This window comes from Amblyomma maculatum, chromosome 1 (genome assembly GCF_055883805.1).
Source record: "Amblyomma maculatum isolate TAMU_Amacu chromosome 1, ASM5588380v1, whole genome shotgun sequence".
Lineage (NCBI taxonomy): Eukaryota > Metazoa > Arthropoda > Arachnida > Ixodida > Ixodidae > Amblyomma > Amblyomma maculatum.
The window spans coordinates 121,675,494-121,693,623 of record NC_139344.1 but is presented as its reverse complement, the minus strand read 5'-3'; the positions used below and the strand labels follow the sequence as shown (position 1 = coordinate 121,693,623).

Here is an 18,130-nt window from a genome sequence, read left to right as displayed (position 1 = left end):
GAACTGGTTGCTCTACCGCTTCCAAGGTATATTCCGCCATGCCGCTTCCACCGTGCTACCGATTTGCCGATCTGATACTGCCATCCGCTAACAGCGCATGCGTAGATGGCTCTGAGGGCGTGCACATGATTTTGTTCGATAAGCGAGGTGGGGGGGACAAGTGCCATTCCCCGGGCCTTCCATCGGCTACGTGTCTGTCCTGGGCACCGGGTAAGCCTGCATGTGGTTCGCACCTGGCTTTCAGAGTTATCTGCGCATGCGCTCTTGGTGACTGGCGTTGTCAGCATGCAGTAGCAATTTAGTAGTATGCACTGAAGATCTGTGTCCCGCGTTCTACTAGTCTTTCATTTTATTCATTGATGCACAAAGAACGCCGTTCGTTTCTACGGTAGCTGTGACTGATTCGGGTGCCACTCGCAGAAACAGAGAACTTCATTCTCACACAATACTGAGCGTTGAGTATGCCCTGGCCCAGGGTCGCCAATGCCAGCTGGTCCAACGCTAGCCAAGCCCGCTTCGTTGATGGAGAAGTGTATGGAAAATGAGGGGATTGAGTGGCAATTGGGTAGGATAAAAGGCAATCACCTAAATTTAGCATACCTTAAAATACCGAGAAAGTTTCTGCCCCTTTACTCAAAAAATAATTCGAGCAAAATATGAGGGGGACCTTCCTGTGTTCTATAAAAATGTTAAAAAGTGGTGACTGAAGAAAACGGCGGCCACTGAACGTGTACAGTGAACTCTTCAGTGTTTTCACACAACTGATTTGTGAAGACTGCTTCATTGCTACTTTTGTCTTTTTAGTCACTGTCAAAACTTTCGAAGGACTCCCCGGAATCCTGGTCCCAAGAAAAAAAAAAAAACTAGGACATTCATTGTGACGCTGCCTTGCGACCCATTCCGGTGGTACTGTTCCAGCCGATGGAGATATCAACGCCCCTTATCCCTCCAGAAAGTTCGGACGATTGCCTCGCGTGACAAGGCTGAGTAATTTCTTTTCCCACACACAGTGTCCCGTAAACTTCTTTTACCGACCTTTGAAGAAATAAACCAGCTTGCTGAAACAAAGTACTAATAGACTAGTAACGGAATATTATTTCGACTCCACCGCTGTAAGAATGGTCGGCGGGCACTTGAGGTGACGTTGCGGCGCAGAACAAACTCACTGGATGGCGCATTTCCATTTGGCGATGTTTTAATATCATGCTATGGGGTAGCGCATCGACATGCCGTCGGTAAGTCCAGCGGCACGTGGCGAAATACCGTTTCAAGAGTTGCTTCAGAGGAGCCGCGACAACAATCCTCGCCTCCTCAATGACTGGGACGTTTCCGCGTGTCGCACGCAGTAGCGTGTTGAAATGATCAAGGTGCCTTTTTGTCGCCCCTGGAAACGACGCTCTTTCTTCTTCCTCCCGCAGAATACCTCCGTGCGCCTCCTGACCCAAGACTTCGGGACAGGATGAGAGCGGGTGGCCTGTAAGGGAGGCGCCACTACTTTCTGCACGGACCAAGCTGTAAGCGCAACCCTGACAGTATCCTGTAATGACAGATACTATATATATATATATATATATATATATATATATATATATATATATATATATATATATATATATATATATATATGAGTGAAGATTGTAACGGCGAAAACCACTTTATTACTAACGTTTCGGCCGGGGACCGGCCTTCGTCGGAGAACAAATGTGTTGTTATCATCTATTAAGAAATACCGTGACTTGTAACAGAGCACAGAGCACACTTGGCTGTTTGGATACAGTCAGAAATGACAATGAAAGATACAGGAGAAAAACATCGAAAGATCGTAAAAGCGAACGCACATGACTAAAGCGAAATAGCGTTGGCAGAAAAGACAGCGCACCTGGGCTTTCGTTTAACCGTGCCATGATAGTATCAAATTTGTAAGATCTGACTCACGGGTTTCTCTATCATGATGCGTTCTAAAACCTGACTGTAAAATGGCAACTCTTACTTCGTCGAATGAGTGGCCGGGAATGTTGACGTGTTTCTAAAATCGGAAGGTTGGGGAGAGATGTGCAGTGAGCCTTAGCTTAAACGGATGCTTCGGTTTGTCCCGTGTATTGCTTATTGTACACTGAACACTCCAAAAGATAGATTATGTTTGAAGTGTCGCAGCAGAAGGTACCATTAATTTTTATCTCATACCTAGAAGCGATGCTAGTAGCTGTTACTGAGGTGGTCATACGTGCACAGATTTCGCATCTCGGCTTATTACACGAACGACAGTCGTCCGAGATTTTAGAAGTTAGCATGGTGACGTACGCAAGACGTCGAATTGAAGATGAAACCGAGAAACCTTTACAGCGCTCAAGGAGCCTGATCGACCGAGCGCGATCTCGATCGCTTTCTAGCGTGCGCGCCCCAGCAGCGCCAAGACGGCTTCCTGCGGTGGGTCCGCGCTCGCAGTCAGACCGACTGTTCGTGTGTGCGTGTCGGCCTTCGAGGAGCGCGGCGTGTTTGCGTCGGGCGGCGGCAGCTCTGAAGCGCGGTCGCGCTTGAACGCGGGCCGCCGCCTCCTCCTCCTCGCCAGTGGCGGCGGACACTTTGCCTAGTTTCACTTTCCGCTCGCGCGTCGCTGTTTTTTCTCGCTCTGTCGAAGCGCTAGAACAAAGGTCGTTCCAAGGACAACCGAGGACCTGCGCCGACGGGCGCTTGACGAAGCCGCGGTGCGTCGCACGTTTTCCTCGCTCGGCGCCCGCTGCTACGAAACTCAGGTTGGCATCCTGTGCATTGGCCAATTGTGTTCCCCCCCCCCCCCTTTTTTTTCCTACCTTTCCTTTGGAACGTCCGCTTGTGCCGTATCGTTCTAGCCGGAACGGAACCGGCAATTATTTTGCAATACCACGATCCTAAGCCGCGCGTTCGGGAACTCCGCTCTTATAGCGGAGTATAAATCATAATTGAAATCGTTGTAACCTACACTATCATCCTCACAACACCTACCAGGTGATCGGTGACGTCGGAGCAGCAAGGAGCCATCCGCACGGGTCTTGGTCGCGTCTCTTGATAGCGTCGTAAAAAGCAAAAGCGCGATTCGAAAATGAAAAAGCACCATCGTAGAGCGTTTTGTTCTCCTTGCTGCGTGGCTCTTAGGGGCAGTTTTTTTTTTTTTTTTTTCTATCGAGGTCATTAGCCATGGGTCAACTATTCCTCGACTCTTTTCGTGTAGCCATTGTTTTCGCAGCCGCACATGGCCAGAAATTTCGGATGATAGCAGCGAGGCCGGAAACGAATTAAAGCAAACTGTTATTAAAACTTGAGAAGTTCGGTGGGGATATGCAGAGCGCCGCCTGGCTAAATGTTGCTGGCGCTTCTCGTCTCGGCCGCGTGACTGCTTCGTCTCATCTCGTTCCGAATGCTTGCTCCGAGGAGTGGCGAACCTTCGTGTTCTTCTGCAAAGCGTAGAATTCGAGGAAAGGGGAGCACATAATTTAACCGAGGGTTCTGCCGCGGTAGTTCCGGGAGCATCGGGTCGTATGTCGTGTCCGAGGAAGAAACAGTGTGTTTACGTACGGCCGAGCGCATTTTTCGGTGGGAATATTTTTGAACGTTTTTCCTTTGTCCTAAGAATGCACCATGACAATCAATATACCTGCACATCCCCCTTTGGGAAAAACGCAGGACAAACGGTTAGGGCGCTTGACTGCTCATCCCTTAATTGTCCGATCCCGTGGCCGCGCCGGTCCTGTTTTGATGGAGCCGAAACGTGTCCATCCGTGTGCTGTGCGATGCCAGCGCACACGCTAGATGACCACAGGTTGTCGAAATTACCGGAGCTCTCCACTACAGCTTCCCTCGCAGCCGATATTCCCTTTGGGACATTAAACCGTGTAAACCAAACCAGACGCAATGCAAGATTTCGCTACGCATCTGAAGATTAGAACATTCCTATCGATGTGTGTTCTTAATGGTATCTTATAATAATCCGCAGCTGCCTCACAATTAATGATGACGTCGAAGAAAGGTGAACTTGAAAACATATTTTGGTACATAAGCGTTCTGCACGAAAAGGGGGTCGTTTGCCCTCCTGTGTCCAAAGGGGAGAGCTACAGAAAGGAAGAGTAGCGAGGCTAGACGGTGAGGGAAATATAAGGCACATTCTGGTTTACTACCACAACTCAGAGCAAGCATGCTCTGGATGAAAAGGAAGAAAGGATACGAAGGGGAAGAAAGTGAATTAAACGTGTCCGCATGTGTATGCACCAAAACTGGGCTCTCTCGAAAGGAAATGGTACATAAATTATTTTTACACGGACTTTCCTGTCATGCAGCGAAACCAGGCTCGTCTTTCATACAACCATATCATCTTTTCTCGGCTCCCTGTTTTGACCCGTGGGCTTTGAAATTTGATTATTCGCGTTATACATCGAGTGCTGTAAATCTGTTGACACCGTTAACGCTTGGCAAGGACAGCAGCACTTGTGGCAGCGAAGCCGTGCAGCTTCATTGATTTGGCTCTTTACGCGTGTGATGCTGAAGTGGCGGGTTCTCGTATTTTTTAAACAGGCCAGTGACCGATACTTGTCATATGACAGCTGACGAGACGCGCAAAATGCAACGCGGATGTGGAGCTTTCAAGCGAAAGCCAGCGTCTGTCCTCTTGGTTATTCAGGCAGCGAAGATGTGTGCCTGGGCGTTGGTGCAGGAGCTATAATACCAGTGTTGATAACCTCTTGCGCATTGTAAAATCGCCGAAGGAAGGGAAGAGAAACGGAGGGCCGGTACGCCCGTGACATTCCCACGGTGCACGCCGGGTGGTCGTTTGAAACGCTCGTTTAGCGCGGATGGGCGAAATCGGCGTCAGATACAAGTTAATCCCGTCAGAAAATCCTATTGCCCCGCTCCGCACTTGTTATGCCTTCCAAGCGTCCCTCCTGTGTTTTCACATTCTCAAAGCTTGCACGCGCACATTACGTTGCAAAGAAACATAATAGGGTCTTGTCTTGCTGGGTGCCACGCGGCTTTAGGGCGTGACGCGGCGGTAAAATAAAACCCGCGCTTTTCTGAACCGCCGGCGAGGCGATATCGTGGCGCGATCTGCGGTGCGCGGGAAAAAAAAAAAAAAAAAAAAGTTTGCCGCCAGATCGATCCTCGCGCGCGATAGTCACGGCCGTGGACGCAGCCCGGGAGCGCGATTACGCTTGCGGTATGCCTCCACGTGCGCGCGCTGCCGGCCCATTCAGAACGTGCTGCACATCTCAAGGACATTGTCGTCGGGCGGGCATGCCCACATTGTCCGCGATGGTTGCCCATTAGGCTAGCTGCGCTCTCGCTTCTATTCTGTTCTCTTTTTTTTTTTTCTTCCTCCGTCTCAATTGACTGCCCTTTCTGTCGGAGCGGTGCTACAATAGTTTGTGAAACTATGTACCAGGGCTAATTACCCCTTTCGGTTCCAGGCGGTACTAATTTCTCTTTTTCTCGTACGCTATAAGCCTCGCCAGTAGCCAGTATCGCTGCGTGACTGCTCGGTGCAATAAAAATTCTTGTGAAGGGAACCTTGTGCTAGGAAGGACGGTTATAACGTTTTTTTTTTTCTTTTTCTTTTTGCGGGCTCATTCTAGCTCCGCTTGATGCCGAAGCCGCGCTACTGGCAGCACTAGCGACTGTCAGCCGTGACGGCATGCGAAAGCACTACCGACAGCGCTGGGGCAAAAGAGTGAGAAAGAATCGTTGCAAAGTGCTGCATCTGGTTTCCGCTGCATGCTGTCCGACCCTGTTGCCGCGAGGGAAGGGGGGGGGAGGGGGGGGGGGGGGGGAGGAGGGATTAGCGAGTTGCGCCGTCCTATGAAAGAGGCGATGCGGTGCAGCTGCCTGATATGCCGCGTTTCAAGTTATTGGGACTTCCCCGACCTTCAGCGGTGGCAACTTTGGCGGCAGGCACCAAATTTCCTCGGAAAATGGGACGGGTGTGAAGTTCAGTTTTTGGCTTGTAACGTTCATTCCTTCAAGAGAGGTAACTGCTGAGCTAGCTGGTTGTCACGCATAATTACAGGGTATTCAGTTGTAGTAAGCGCCCCCTGGTGTCCTCTTTCTTGTGTGTGTCTGTGTTGCGCAGAATACCCTGTAATTAGATTCATTCCTTCATTTTGTCGCCTTGGCACAGATGGAACAATAGCTTCCCTGAACCACCGACTTTCAGTGTCTGACTCGGTGACTTTGTAGCGATAGACCGTCCTTTCTCCTCTGTAGCCCTGTATACATGGACTCGACAGAGTCGGGTCGAGTAAGTCTGTCGAGTAAAAAACCAGTTGTCGGGTTCATGTGTACGCAATCGGGTCGAGTAAAATAGCCGCGGAGCGGGTCGCGTTAACTCGCTTGCAGGGGGTAGGTTAACTCGACCCGCTTGTCTAAAAGCATGTAGACGCTGTCGAGTCAGGGAGTCGAGTTGTGGCGAACTCTGGGATTAAAAAGCAACCGGAACGGCGGGGAGCGTCAGCAAAGTTGAAGGCTTTTTAGCCCTCATCAACGATAATAAATAATAATCGAAGCTCTCGATACTAAAAGGCAACGGAATCAATTGCGAGTAAGAAACTTGCACAATAACTTCAAATCTCGACGCTACGCGCCGCTGCGATACTTACTCGCTAGAAAGCGAGTTCATGTAGACACCAATCGGGTCGAGTAATGGTGACCTCGCTTACTCGACGCTTACCCGACCCGGTGCTGTCGAGTCCATGTATACAGGGCTTGTGGCACGGGCAGAGGCTCTTTTTTTTTTTCTTTCCTTTTGCATGCTTCGGCATAATATATATGGTAGTTGCGGGGCTCGAATCCCTGTACAACACTAGACTGATGAGCACTAACGTCCTGGTGCTCGGCTTTCGCATGCAAAAAGAAAAAGAAACATTAAGCGGCGCGAACAGGTCTAAAAGACCGGTTGTCTCCATCTCTTAGATTGGAGCATTTGTTTCACCTTTGAGAGGTGTTGTAAACGCTGCTGACGTGATACCCCTTCGTTTAAATGGATAGACAAGCCCTGGATCCGGTGCACGACTTTCCAGGAAACAGAGCCTAGAAAACTGGGTGTTCATGGCTGCTCTATCCACCATCCTTATCCCCTTTTCTTTCCCGTTTGCTGCCGCTCAGGTGCTTCAGATTTTAGATAGCAGTTGCCGCGGCCGGCTCACTCTTTTCTTTCTTTTTGATTATTTAATAATAGACAGTTTTAGTTTCGCGTACGTACAGAGTTACGCACGCAAACGTGAGAAGTCTACGTGCGCTACGCGCATTACGCCAGGACTACTTTTAGTTTCACGTACGTGTCTACGTGTACGTGAAGCAAAATGTATGGACCTTTCATACAAGCCTCGAAAAACTGCGTACGTGTTATGCCGCGCCTCTAGTACAGATTAACAAAACTAATTTTGTTTAGTCGAGCTGCCTTGAGCCGAGCCACGCTGCGGCCGTAGCCAAGAGTCGGTCGGATTGGAAATTGCTGTTCTCAACGTCGTTGCTCTACAGTGAACAATTAGCAGTTCGCGCTATATGCCATCGAGGCTTTGTTTTTTTCCTCCGACAGGCGCATACCTATATGCGTCCACCGCACTGCGTGTCGCATGCAGTTTTCGAATGGATTACATTCTCTCACGTCGCGAAGCATATCCAGATCGTCGCTTTTGGAGACGCGAATTCGCTGGGCAACAGAACCAACAGAACTCATGCTTACAACTTCAAAACCGTCCCCCTACAACGGATTGGCTCTGGTTGGCTGCCGGCTTGCATCTGGCACTCTAGCCACTTCTCGCTCAACTCTGGTTTGGCGTGATCTCGCGAGATCGTTGCTATGACGACGACAAACGCTTCTGCGTCAGGCTTAACAGCTGAAAAATCGTCTTTCTATCTAAAAAAAAAAAAAGGCTGTTTGTCACTTGAAACTTTACGCGAGGGTAAGATTGGATAAGCTGAAAGCGAATACAACAGTTTAGAACACGATATCGCGCCGAGGAATTAGCGGCGAAGCTGTTATTGCTGTGAAGCGGGCGGGCAGGGCGTCGCCATGTTGTCAACTCTACGTACGCCAGCAACGTAAAGACGCCAACGTGAAAATCCGAATCTCACGTACGTCCGTAAACGTCCCGCGGACTCTTCACGTTCTGCGCATGCGCACTGGTCACACGTAGGCGCTTCACGTACGCTAAGCTCCCACGTACGTGAAACTAAAACAGTTTTAGTTTCACGTACGTGGGAGCTTAGCGTACGTGAAGCGCCTACGTGTGACCAGTGCGCATGCGCAGAACGTGAAGAGTCCGCGGACTGTTTTAGTTTCACGTACGTGGGAGCTTAGCGTACGTGAAGCGCCTACGTGTGACCAGTGCGCATGCGCAGAACGTGAAGAGTCCGCGGGACGTTTACGGACGTACGTGAGATTCGGATTTTCACGTTGGCGTCTTTACGTTGCTGGCGTACGTAGAGTTGACAACATGGCGACGCCCTGCCCGCCCGCTTCACAGCAATAACAGCTTCGCCGCTAATTCCTCGGCGCGATATCGTGTTCTAAACTGTTGTATTCGCTTTCAGCTTATCCAATCTTACCCTCGCGTAAAGTTTCAAGTGACAAACAGCCTTTTTTTTTTTTAGATAGAAAGACGATTTTTCAGCTGTTAAGCCTGACGCAGAAGCGTTTGTCGTCGTCATAGCAACGATCTCGCGAGATCACGCCAAACCAGAGTTGAGCGAGAAGTGGCTAGAGTGCCAGATGCAAGCCGGCAGCCAACCAGAGCCAATCCGTTGTAGGGGGACGGTTTTGAAGTTGTAAGCATGAGTTCTGTTGGTTCTGTTGCCCAGCGAATTCGCGTCTCCAAAAGCGACGATCTGGATATGCTTCGCGACGTGAGAGAATGTAATCCATTCGAAAACTGCATGCGACACGCAGTGCGGTGGACGCATATAGGTATGCGCCTGTCGGAGGAAAAAAACAAAGCCTCGATGGCATATAGCGCGAACTGCTAATTGTTCACTGTAGAGCAACGACGTTGAGAACAGCAATTTCCAATCCGACCGACTCTTGGCTACGGCCGCAGCGTGGCTCGGCTCAAGGCAGCTCGACTAAACAAAATTAGTTTTGTTAATCTGTACTAGAGGCGCGGCATAACACGTACGCAGTTTTTCGAGGCTTGTATGAAAGGTCCATACATTTTGCTTCACGTACACGTAGACACGTACGTGAAACTAAAAGTAGTCCTGGCGTAATGCGCGTAGCGCACGTAGACTTCTCACGTTTGCGTGCGTAACTCTGTACGTACGTGAAACTAAAACTGTCTACTGTCTAATAAACCACTACCACAACCACCACGGTCCAGCCTACGTCCTTGTCTAGCTTCCCTCTCCTCGCTGCCGTTCTGGCAATAAACACTCGCAGGCGAGAGTAGTCTGGGCGGGCATAATAAATATGTTACTTCGTGCTCATTGTCTGGCGCGCCAGATGACAAATCTCGGCGACAGGAATTGAGGCACGTAATGGCTGTGGTCAGTAGAAAAGGACGAAAACAATAAAAACGAAATTATGTTAGACTATAATCGCCGTTTTATCTCGGCCTTGTAAACCTCACTGATAAATTTTCCCTCACGGAAAATCAGGGCCGCACGCACGTTTTTGAGGTTACCCTTCGTCGTGATCTCGCACGTTTTAATACCGATGCAATACGAAACGGTGGTACGTTGTGACAGTTTGCTGGTACCTGTTCTGTCGCTTCCACACCATACGCCGCCTTCTGTGCATATGGGAACCACCAGCGCTCTCTGTGGACGAGGTCAGCTCATCGTCCGGACACAAGAGCTACGCATCATGCCCCTGCCTCATTCGATTCTTAGTTTTAGTTCTTGGCGCTCTTCTACCGCAGTGCTGCGCGTCAAGGTGTTGTTAAGCAGAGCAGCCCCACTTGGCGCTAATGGCAGCGCTACCGTTGGCGCGTCGTCGTCACGAGGGGGCCGCCACTGGGGCCCCCGCGTGCATGGGCGTCGACCAACCCGTGTTGCCGGTGCGTTTCGCAAAATCGCGGCAGGCCAACCCTGCCGGGTGAGTCGACGACATGGTCGGAATCTTCCGGCGATGTCCGTCAAGGGCCGGCTGAGCCAAACGTGTTTGTCGGGGGCATTCCGAAGAGGACAGCCGAGCGCTTGACAAAGAAATGGCCGCGGGATCGACCTTTCCGCGCCGAGGGGAGGTCGGCGCTGCACAATGCGGCGGCCACCGAAACGGGGGTTGCGGCGGACACGAGGAAGCGCCTCCTCGCCCGCGTCTTGCGAGCAGATGCAACAACAGCGCCAACCTGTGTGCCGGTGGTTCGTTCACCTTGCGCTTCCCGCCTGACCGGGGCCGCCCGTGTGGACGCGTTTCTCGCTTGGCTGCCAAAACGAGGACCAGCCTCTTGTTCTTCCTCGAGGATTGGCCGCGGGGCTCGCGGCCGGCCGGCTGAGTCGGGCCTGTCCGTATTCGCAGTGTGTTGCCGGAGGCCGTGTTGTTTCTTTTTAGCCTCTGCCACCTGGTCAAGACAAGCTGTCGGAGTGCTGTCGATCTTGGGTCGTACCGGTTATGGGACATCTGGTTGGGGCTATTTGAAGCTCTGGTTAAGCATCTTTATGCGGTCGCGTGTTTTGAGGCAGCATCTACTCTCTCGCCTTAAACTCTGTCTGCTCTTCCTTTCTCATTTATCTCAAGACCTAGTTTAACATATGCTGGCTCATATTAGGCGTGACCCTGCGGTGCAGCGCTCAACTGATGGACGCAGCCATATCGAGCAGGGTCGCAATCCGCTGGTCCTTTACCCTCTTGGTAATGTGTTAAGCATGGGCGTATTACCTGCCTTGCTTCAGGAAAGAACTGACTGCGTGCAGTGCGATGTTTCATTGCTGTGTCAATGTATGCTACTCCTTTGAGAAGTTGATCGTGCCAAACTGGCTTCGGTCCTCAGGTTACGAGCTTGGGCTTCTCTGTGCGTCGCGGCAGGAATGCTCGGAGCGGTCACCCAGAACGGAGTCTTGCCACACGGAAGACGAGGAGGTATCGCGGAGGAACGATCACCGCGTGGTGCAGCGGCCACCGGTGTCAGCGGCCGCGCAGATCGGGCCGCTGTCCGGCGAGAAAACTTGGGAGGCTGCGGAGGGGACCGGAAGAAAGGGGAAGGAGGGCCCCTGTTCGCTTGGGCGCTCTCCCCGCCGGTCGGTTTTGTTCTTTCCACCGACTTCCTGGACCGCCTGCCCACCGCCACTGCGGGCAGCGCCGGGCCCCACGACGAGGAAACAATGCCGTCGACGCCTCTCCTCCGGGCCGCGTTTGATAGACACGGAAGCGCGCGCGTTCTGTCGCCGCCCGCGGGCGCCGTTCGACGAAGTAATCGTTCCCGCGTTGGTTCGTTCGTTTGTCTCGTGGGGGCCGGCCACTTAACGCGTCCCGTGGTACCGGTGCGTTCCTCGGTTTTAAATACTTTTAGACTCCTCGCTCTCGTGGCTGGGTTCGAGCTGTCATCGGGGCGAGGCGCGCCTGTCTCCGCGGCGGTACGAAAGTGGAGCAAGCTCGACGCTTCCGCCTGCGGTCGCTTTTCACCCGGGCTTCTTGACCCCGCTTGACCGCGTTCGCCCGGCCTCGCGCATTCGCCATCGCCCCATGCAACACCCACGACGCCTTTTCTTCCGCTTAGTCCTTGCTCTATTTCCTCGCTGAACGCCTCTCTAACGAACGAAACAAAACATGCGATGCCGTCAGCCGCGGTTGAATCGCCAATATGATCGCCGTCAATCTAGTAGATTTCACTACTGCACCATGCCTCTCCCATACCTCTCCGATTAAACCTGTTTGGTATGGCAGCCTTATCAGCGCAATCGTCATGGTGTAATCTACCCGCTAATCTTTCTGCTCTCCCCTGCTCGATCCGCCTTCCCTTGGGATCCAATTTGTTACCCTTTGAGACCATTGGTTGTCTACCCTTCTTATTGCGTGACCTGCCCGTGCCCCTTCTTGATTTCTACGTCAGTATAATTCGCGTTTGTTTCCTGGCCCCGTTCTGCGCGCATCTTGTGGCTTAACGTTGCACCTATCATTTTCCTTTGCACAGATCTCTCCGCTGTTCTTAATGTAAGTTGAACCCTTTTCATTAGCCTCCACGTTTCGGCCTCATTCTTGACCGCAGGAAAGAAACAGCCGCTATGCATTCTCCTATTGAAGGGCACTGGTAAATTGCAATTCATGATTTTAAAGGGCCTGACATATGCGTTCAATAATTATTCATTTTACTCGCAAGGTCGGGATCTTCGGTCGCTACATTCTCTCATCACTTCCAGCGCGTCACTACCACTACCTGTCGTCAACTGCTATTACTTTCCGAGGCTTTTGAACGTTACTTTAGTTCGCGGAATATTTATTTTAGCCCTACCGTTCTACTTTGTCTGTCTAGGTCATTGACCATAATTCGTAATTATTCTCTCGAATTACTTGGGAAGGCAGTGTTCGCTGCGAATCTCGTATTGCTGATGTATTCTTCACTAACTGTTATCTCTAACGTGGAGGTCTAGCGACAGGTAATTGTCGCCTACAGTGGTGGACAGAACACTCGACGGCATGTATCGTGCGCAGAGATGGGAGACTGCGCAGTTTCGGCGACTGCCCACCGCTGTCTGAGCGAGGGAAAACCCAGACTCACAACCTCTGTCTTTAGCCTCCCGGTCTATGGCATGGCGCTAACAGGGGATGCTAAATATTTATCGCGCACGTCTCCGCGATACTCGGTGGTGGTGAAGCGGCGCGCTTGTTGGTTCGCAAAGGTTTCCGGTGATTGCTGACGAGGTGCTTCTGAGGAGCACGTCTCAGTGAGGGGGTGTGCCGACGATTATTGCTACAGGCGCGAAAATTTAGTGGTAAACGTTGGCGTGTCTCGCACAGCGAAGCGAGTGTGAAGGAAGAAATGAGTAGCTTACATCGTCACTGGAAACAGGCCGTCTTTTCCCAGGTGCCGAAATGACCTTTCCGCTCCCTAAAGCCTGCACCGCATAACGGTGGCCGAGTTCGAGTACCCGAGTGCATTTCTGCCTCTCATGCAGACGTTCTCGTATATATGTGGACGAAATGTAGACGTATATGCATTCCTGCATTAACGACAGCGTACATGCGCACTGGAACGGGAGCTTCCTCGGAAGACGCCCTATCAAGGCTGCCTTTTTCTTGGTCTGCTGCGACTACTGCCTCATCTTCTTCCTTGCTCAAGTTTTGTGTTCGGGAAGAAAACTGCGGACACCGAGGTGCGTAAATGTGGGCGTTTTATGCACTCCGGTATTACAAACCAACGCATCGCACCTAGAAGGCGCGTGTGAGTGGGGGTTCACATTGCTGTGGCTTCATTCCCACGTGGTGGCTGACTGCTGGCCACTCGGTGCTAGCGCCTTACGTGCAAATGGTCAGGAAGGAGAAGTCTTTCGGAAATTGCCGCGGTGTTTTGGTGGAGGCTGCCATTTTATTAGCCGCCTGGCATGCCCATTGCGGAACGCCCAAGGCCGCCGCATCTCCGGCGTCATCCGCCGCCGTTTTGTCCTTTGCGCAAACGAGGGTGACTCTCGTAAGCAGCCCCGTGTGCGAGGCCTAGAATTTAAAAGGGCGGAGCGCGCTTGTGTCCGCGCCTGCTTTCGGCGCTGGGGCCTCTAACGACGCGCAGGGAAAGGGAGAAATTACCGCGGCATATTCGCGCTTGTTTGCCGAAGGAAGAGAGGAGAATATCCACAGGTGGGAAAGGCGGGTGGGCTCAAGTGCGTCGTGCGCGCCGGCCCTGAGGACGTCAGAGCTGTCAACACGGATGTTTGTCGCGCGCCTTGTTCTTTATTGCTATTACAGTTTCTTTTTCCTCCTGCTTAGCACGTGGAGGAGGAAGTCGTCACAGCATTTCTCCATCGTTGACGCTCGCTCCTACTTTCGTCCTTATCCAAGAGAAATGCATGTAGCACCGGCGACTGGTTGGCTAAACCGGGCTGCGCTTTTGTCGCGGGACAGGATCTCGGCGGCTCCTTTCCGTGAGGTGACGACACCGCACCGCGTCCTTGCTCATGGTGGTCGGACTGCGACAAAAACGGAATGCAAATGTGCATTGGTCATACCGATTAGCACCCGTCGATGTACACAGCTCGATGCTGTCCTTCGTCTGTGTAGCTTGTATACTGGCCCTTTCATATGTAGTGCGATACTCTGCTCATCGAATTTGAGGCCTCTAACTGCATGCCAACGGACGGAATATTTCTGGTTATATTTAACGCGGTACAAACTATATAATCGCTTAATTGCCTGCATGCTTCCATATCGGGGATTACCACTGTCTCCTCTTTAATGGGGGGTTTAAGCCTGCACTTTTGCGAACTGCTGGGGAGGTCTAATCTCGAGTACGAGACCTCCTTTTTGAGGCCACAAGTTAGCTTGTTTCTATTTAATATCAACCGCCCACAATCGTCCCAGGTGCTTGGCTTCTTTTCCTGCTACAGCTGCCCCGAGCACTTTTCCTGCATGGTCGTGCGGCATCATCGGAGTAGCGCCATGCCGCACCGTCACCACTGAGAGTCTAACAAGAAGACCGCTGCATTACCTCGTTTCCCAGCAGCCTACGTCACGACTGCGGATGGGCGATAAAGGGTCACCAAATGAATGTGCCCGCATGTTCATGCGTCAAGTGACTAGGGAACACCACGTGACTCGACTCAGGTCCACGCTCGCAGCTTCATTTGCTGGTACTTCATCGCCCACCCGCACTCGTGACGTAGACTGCTGAGGTGCGCTGGCTTTGTCAAGATCTCGATGATGACGGCCATACTTATGTGGAGCATGCAGTGGCGTCACGCACGACGTCACTTCGACGCGCCACGCTGATTGGTCCGCATATAGCGACCTCGCATGCATCAATCACGTCGCGCGCCTTGAGAGTGCGCCACATGGTCCCAATACAGTGACATCGCGGGTGACGGTTTATAGTGACATCATGTGCACTCTGTGAGAGACAAAGGAAATAACACATTGCATGTATACGTGCTCCCGCAAACAGCTGTGTTCGATCCTCGCATTACACAGGGTTAACAAGGCTCTGGGTTATTATCTCTTTTTCCTAATGCCGCCTAGTTGTATTCCTTAATTTTCAACATTGGCCCGAGGAAATTGCCTTGTTGCGGGTTCATTCGCTTCCCAGATATATTAGTTTTGGAACGCGTTACCAATTTATCATTATAGTTAAATGGCCATAAGCATATTGTTCTTGTAGCATATCTGCGTGCTCCCATCCGTTTTTCTGCTGCACAGCGAGTTGGAACATAGATCACGAGTGGCAGCCCAAATTGCAGCCAGTGACAGTTGTGCGTTAGCGCCACAGCCATTACAGCACTTTTTGTCTGTTATTAACGAGATTGATTGTTGCTCTATTGCAACAACAACAACAAAAAGAAAGATGCATCGTCCAACGTTGGTGTTGTATGCCTCTACAACACGCAGGTGCATGATGGGTCAGTGGTTCAACAATGCTGAGGGGCAGGCTTTGCAGAAACGAATGATTTTATACGAGTCTACATGCAGAAGGCGCTGCGAGCGAATTTCAACACCTGGCTCTCGCGTCACTGCTGCTTGATGAAGTCGCGGCGTCCGCGGTCCCATTTCTAGCTCTGAGTAAAAAACGATCGGGCGACGCTCGTTCGTGCCATTTAAGGCAGACGGGAAGCGGATGTGCTCGGGCAGAGAGGTGTGTGGCGGGGGGGCGCATTTGTGGCTGGCCAGTCTGGGAACGACGGCAGCGCTGACGCCCTGTTGCGCCACGCCGGTGCGCGAGGTGTGGGCGGTTCCAGGCGAGAGGCAGATAGCGCGGGCACCGAGTCTGCCGGAAAGGTCGGCCGCACCGTGAGCTTCGCGCCGAAACGGAAACGCGAGAGCGGCGCGCGTGTCACGAGTTAAGCATAAAGAAGAGCCGCGACGCATGGGTGACACACACCCTCGAGGCCACTCTGGAGGCGAATGCCTGTCGGTAGATATACGATCATGCTGCAGTGGCCACGTGTGTTTCTACGAGTTACCACTGCCGTATAGCAAGCAAAATTGGCTCCCTTGACAAGCTGCTATACGTGAGTTATGGCGACGGCTGCGACGTGCGTCACAGAGCATCTGCACGCTATTTCGTTTCGCGCAAGAGGAGGAAAAAAAGGCCGAGACTCGGGAGAAAGTTGGCAACGTGAGGTGCTTGCTCGTAGAAGAAAGCGCGGCCTCGGTGGAACGTACGGGAGCACTCGGCGGCAGGCAAACACGGCCTTCTAATGCTGCCGCATGAGCCGAGATCATTCAATCACGACGGCGCTCTCTGTTCGCATCCAGCGTCGTCGCTGTCTCCGTGTCCTTTCCTGCTTCTCTCTCTCTCGTCCGGGGCATCTTGGTTTATGTCCATTTATTTCATTCGTGTTTCACTCCGCCAGCATCCGAGAAAAGGGCGGATGTTTGGCAAAACACGTTCAAAGGCCGAAAGAGGCAGCTAACGATTACACACGAGGCCTCGACCAAGCGTGCAAATCGAATCGGTGGCCGGAATCGCGAACCTCGCGACCGAATCCAAGCATATCGCGTCCGTGTGCTTTTTGCCACGCGGTCAGGGCTGAACTGGCTTTGATGACTGTGCGTCAGTGGCGAGGAAATTTGGCAAGGGTGTCCGCTGCTGGGCCCCCTTCTTCCCCCACCCGCACTTTCCGGCTTTTGTACAATCAAAAGGCGCACGCAAATTAAAGAAGAAGAGAGAGAAAAGGACTCGGTCTCGCGCCGTCTTCGTGCGCTCGAGTGAGCGTCCTTGGCGAAGCGCGCAAAGCGTGCAGTCCGAAATCGCGAGCGAAGGACGCAGGTACTGCCAGCGAAAACAACAAGCCACACACACCGTGTGCGCGCGCGTTTCGTCCCTTGCGCCGCCACGCACGCTAACGACGCCGCCGCGACACCGCACTCTGTGCATGCGTGGTTCGACAGAATAAGACGTCGTTTTGCCGCAGCGAGGGCACCTAGTATTTGTGAGGGAGGCTTCCCGACTTTGTCTCGCATATCTTCACGGCACGACCAGAAAAAAGAAACGGTTAGTAGGGACATTTCTATCTGCTAACACTTTCGGGACACAGAATCTTGCCACTAATGGTGACGTTTTTCTATTATGGCGGAGCAGGGGGCGGCAGCGTAACGCAAGACTAATTCTGCCAATAGCTATTATTGCAATAACCTCGACGGGAAAGTCGCAGAGGGGAAAGAAGCTAAACAAGCAAAATTTATCACTTGATTCACGACCGAGCGTGAATGCATGTTCCGTTAGAGGTGCACTCGTCATGATCGCGCTACACATCGAACACCCAGATTACAAGCCGTAGTAAATTTTACATTGCAGGTTTACGCCTTGTGTTTCGAAAGTTTAAGGAATTCATTATCAATTAGTCCCTGAGCTTCAAGGGAACGACGCTGAAGTGCTGAGAATACTATCCCACGGAGTCATGCGTTCGAAGGGAATGTAGGTTGGGGAACTTCTTGTGTCACTGTTTCCTTTTTCAACTGTGAGGAGACTCTGAAACGAGGCTCGACAGCGTTGGATGGCAATGGCGTAGACAGACTGCGCAGTGAACTAAAGCAGCAGAGGACATGGTAAGACGGGCGTAGAGAACAGAGTTGGTTAGGGGGATACGGACAATTTGATGATATCTCAATTGCAGAAGAAGAAATGGTCACATGCAGGATGTAAGGCAACAGAAGCAATTCCAAGCGGAGGCAAGCGTAGCAGCAGGTATAGCATGCAGAGAGCCAGCTGGAAGATGAGATTGGGAAATCTGCGGAGGCAGGGCAATTGCAGCGGGGAAAGGACAGCGCAAATCGCATATTAGTGGGAGATACGTTTCTCGTACAGGGAATGTATCCGCAACCTTTTTGGTGATGGTAATGATGGGGATGATGGCGGATCTGCATTGCATCACCAGAATGAGATCGCGCTTTTACGCATTTAACAGAAATCGGGCACACATATGTTTACCTAAAATGCGGTGCTAAGCACTAGGACGAGGTTCGGAATCTCCGCAAACCTGTGCGTTGTGTTATAAGATCGCCCTGTTGTCGTTACGAGTAGAAAAATAC

General features: G+C 51.8%; 1 protein-coding gene across 4 annotated transcripts in view; it reads left to right on the top strand.

Annotated features, from left to right (window-relative positions):
• The window catches only part of tna (Zinc finger MIZ domain-containing protein tonalli), a 254,780-nt gene that overhangs the window by 107,825 nt on the left and 128,825 nt on the right, over positions 1-18,130 (top strand). For 2 of the 4 annotated variants that reach the window (XM_084588927.1, XM_084588926.1), the window contains one exon: positions 1,419-1,514. The exons of the other annotated variants lie outside the window; for them this stretch is intronic. The gene's annotated coding sequence lies outside the window, so the exon portion shown is untranslated. The remainder of the gene's footprint in view (positions 1-1,418; positions 1,515-18,130) is intronic. 4 annotated transcript variants of the gene reach the window in all.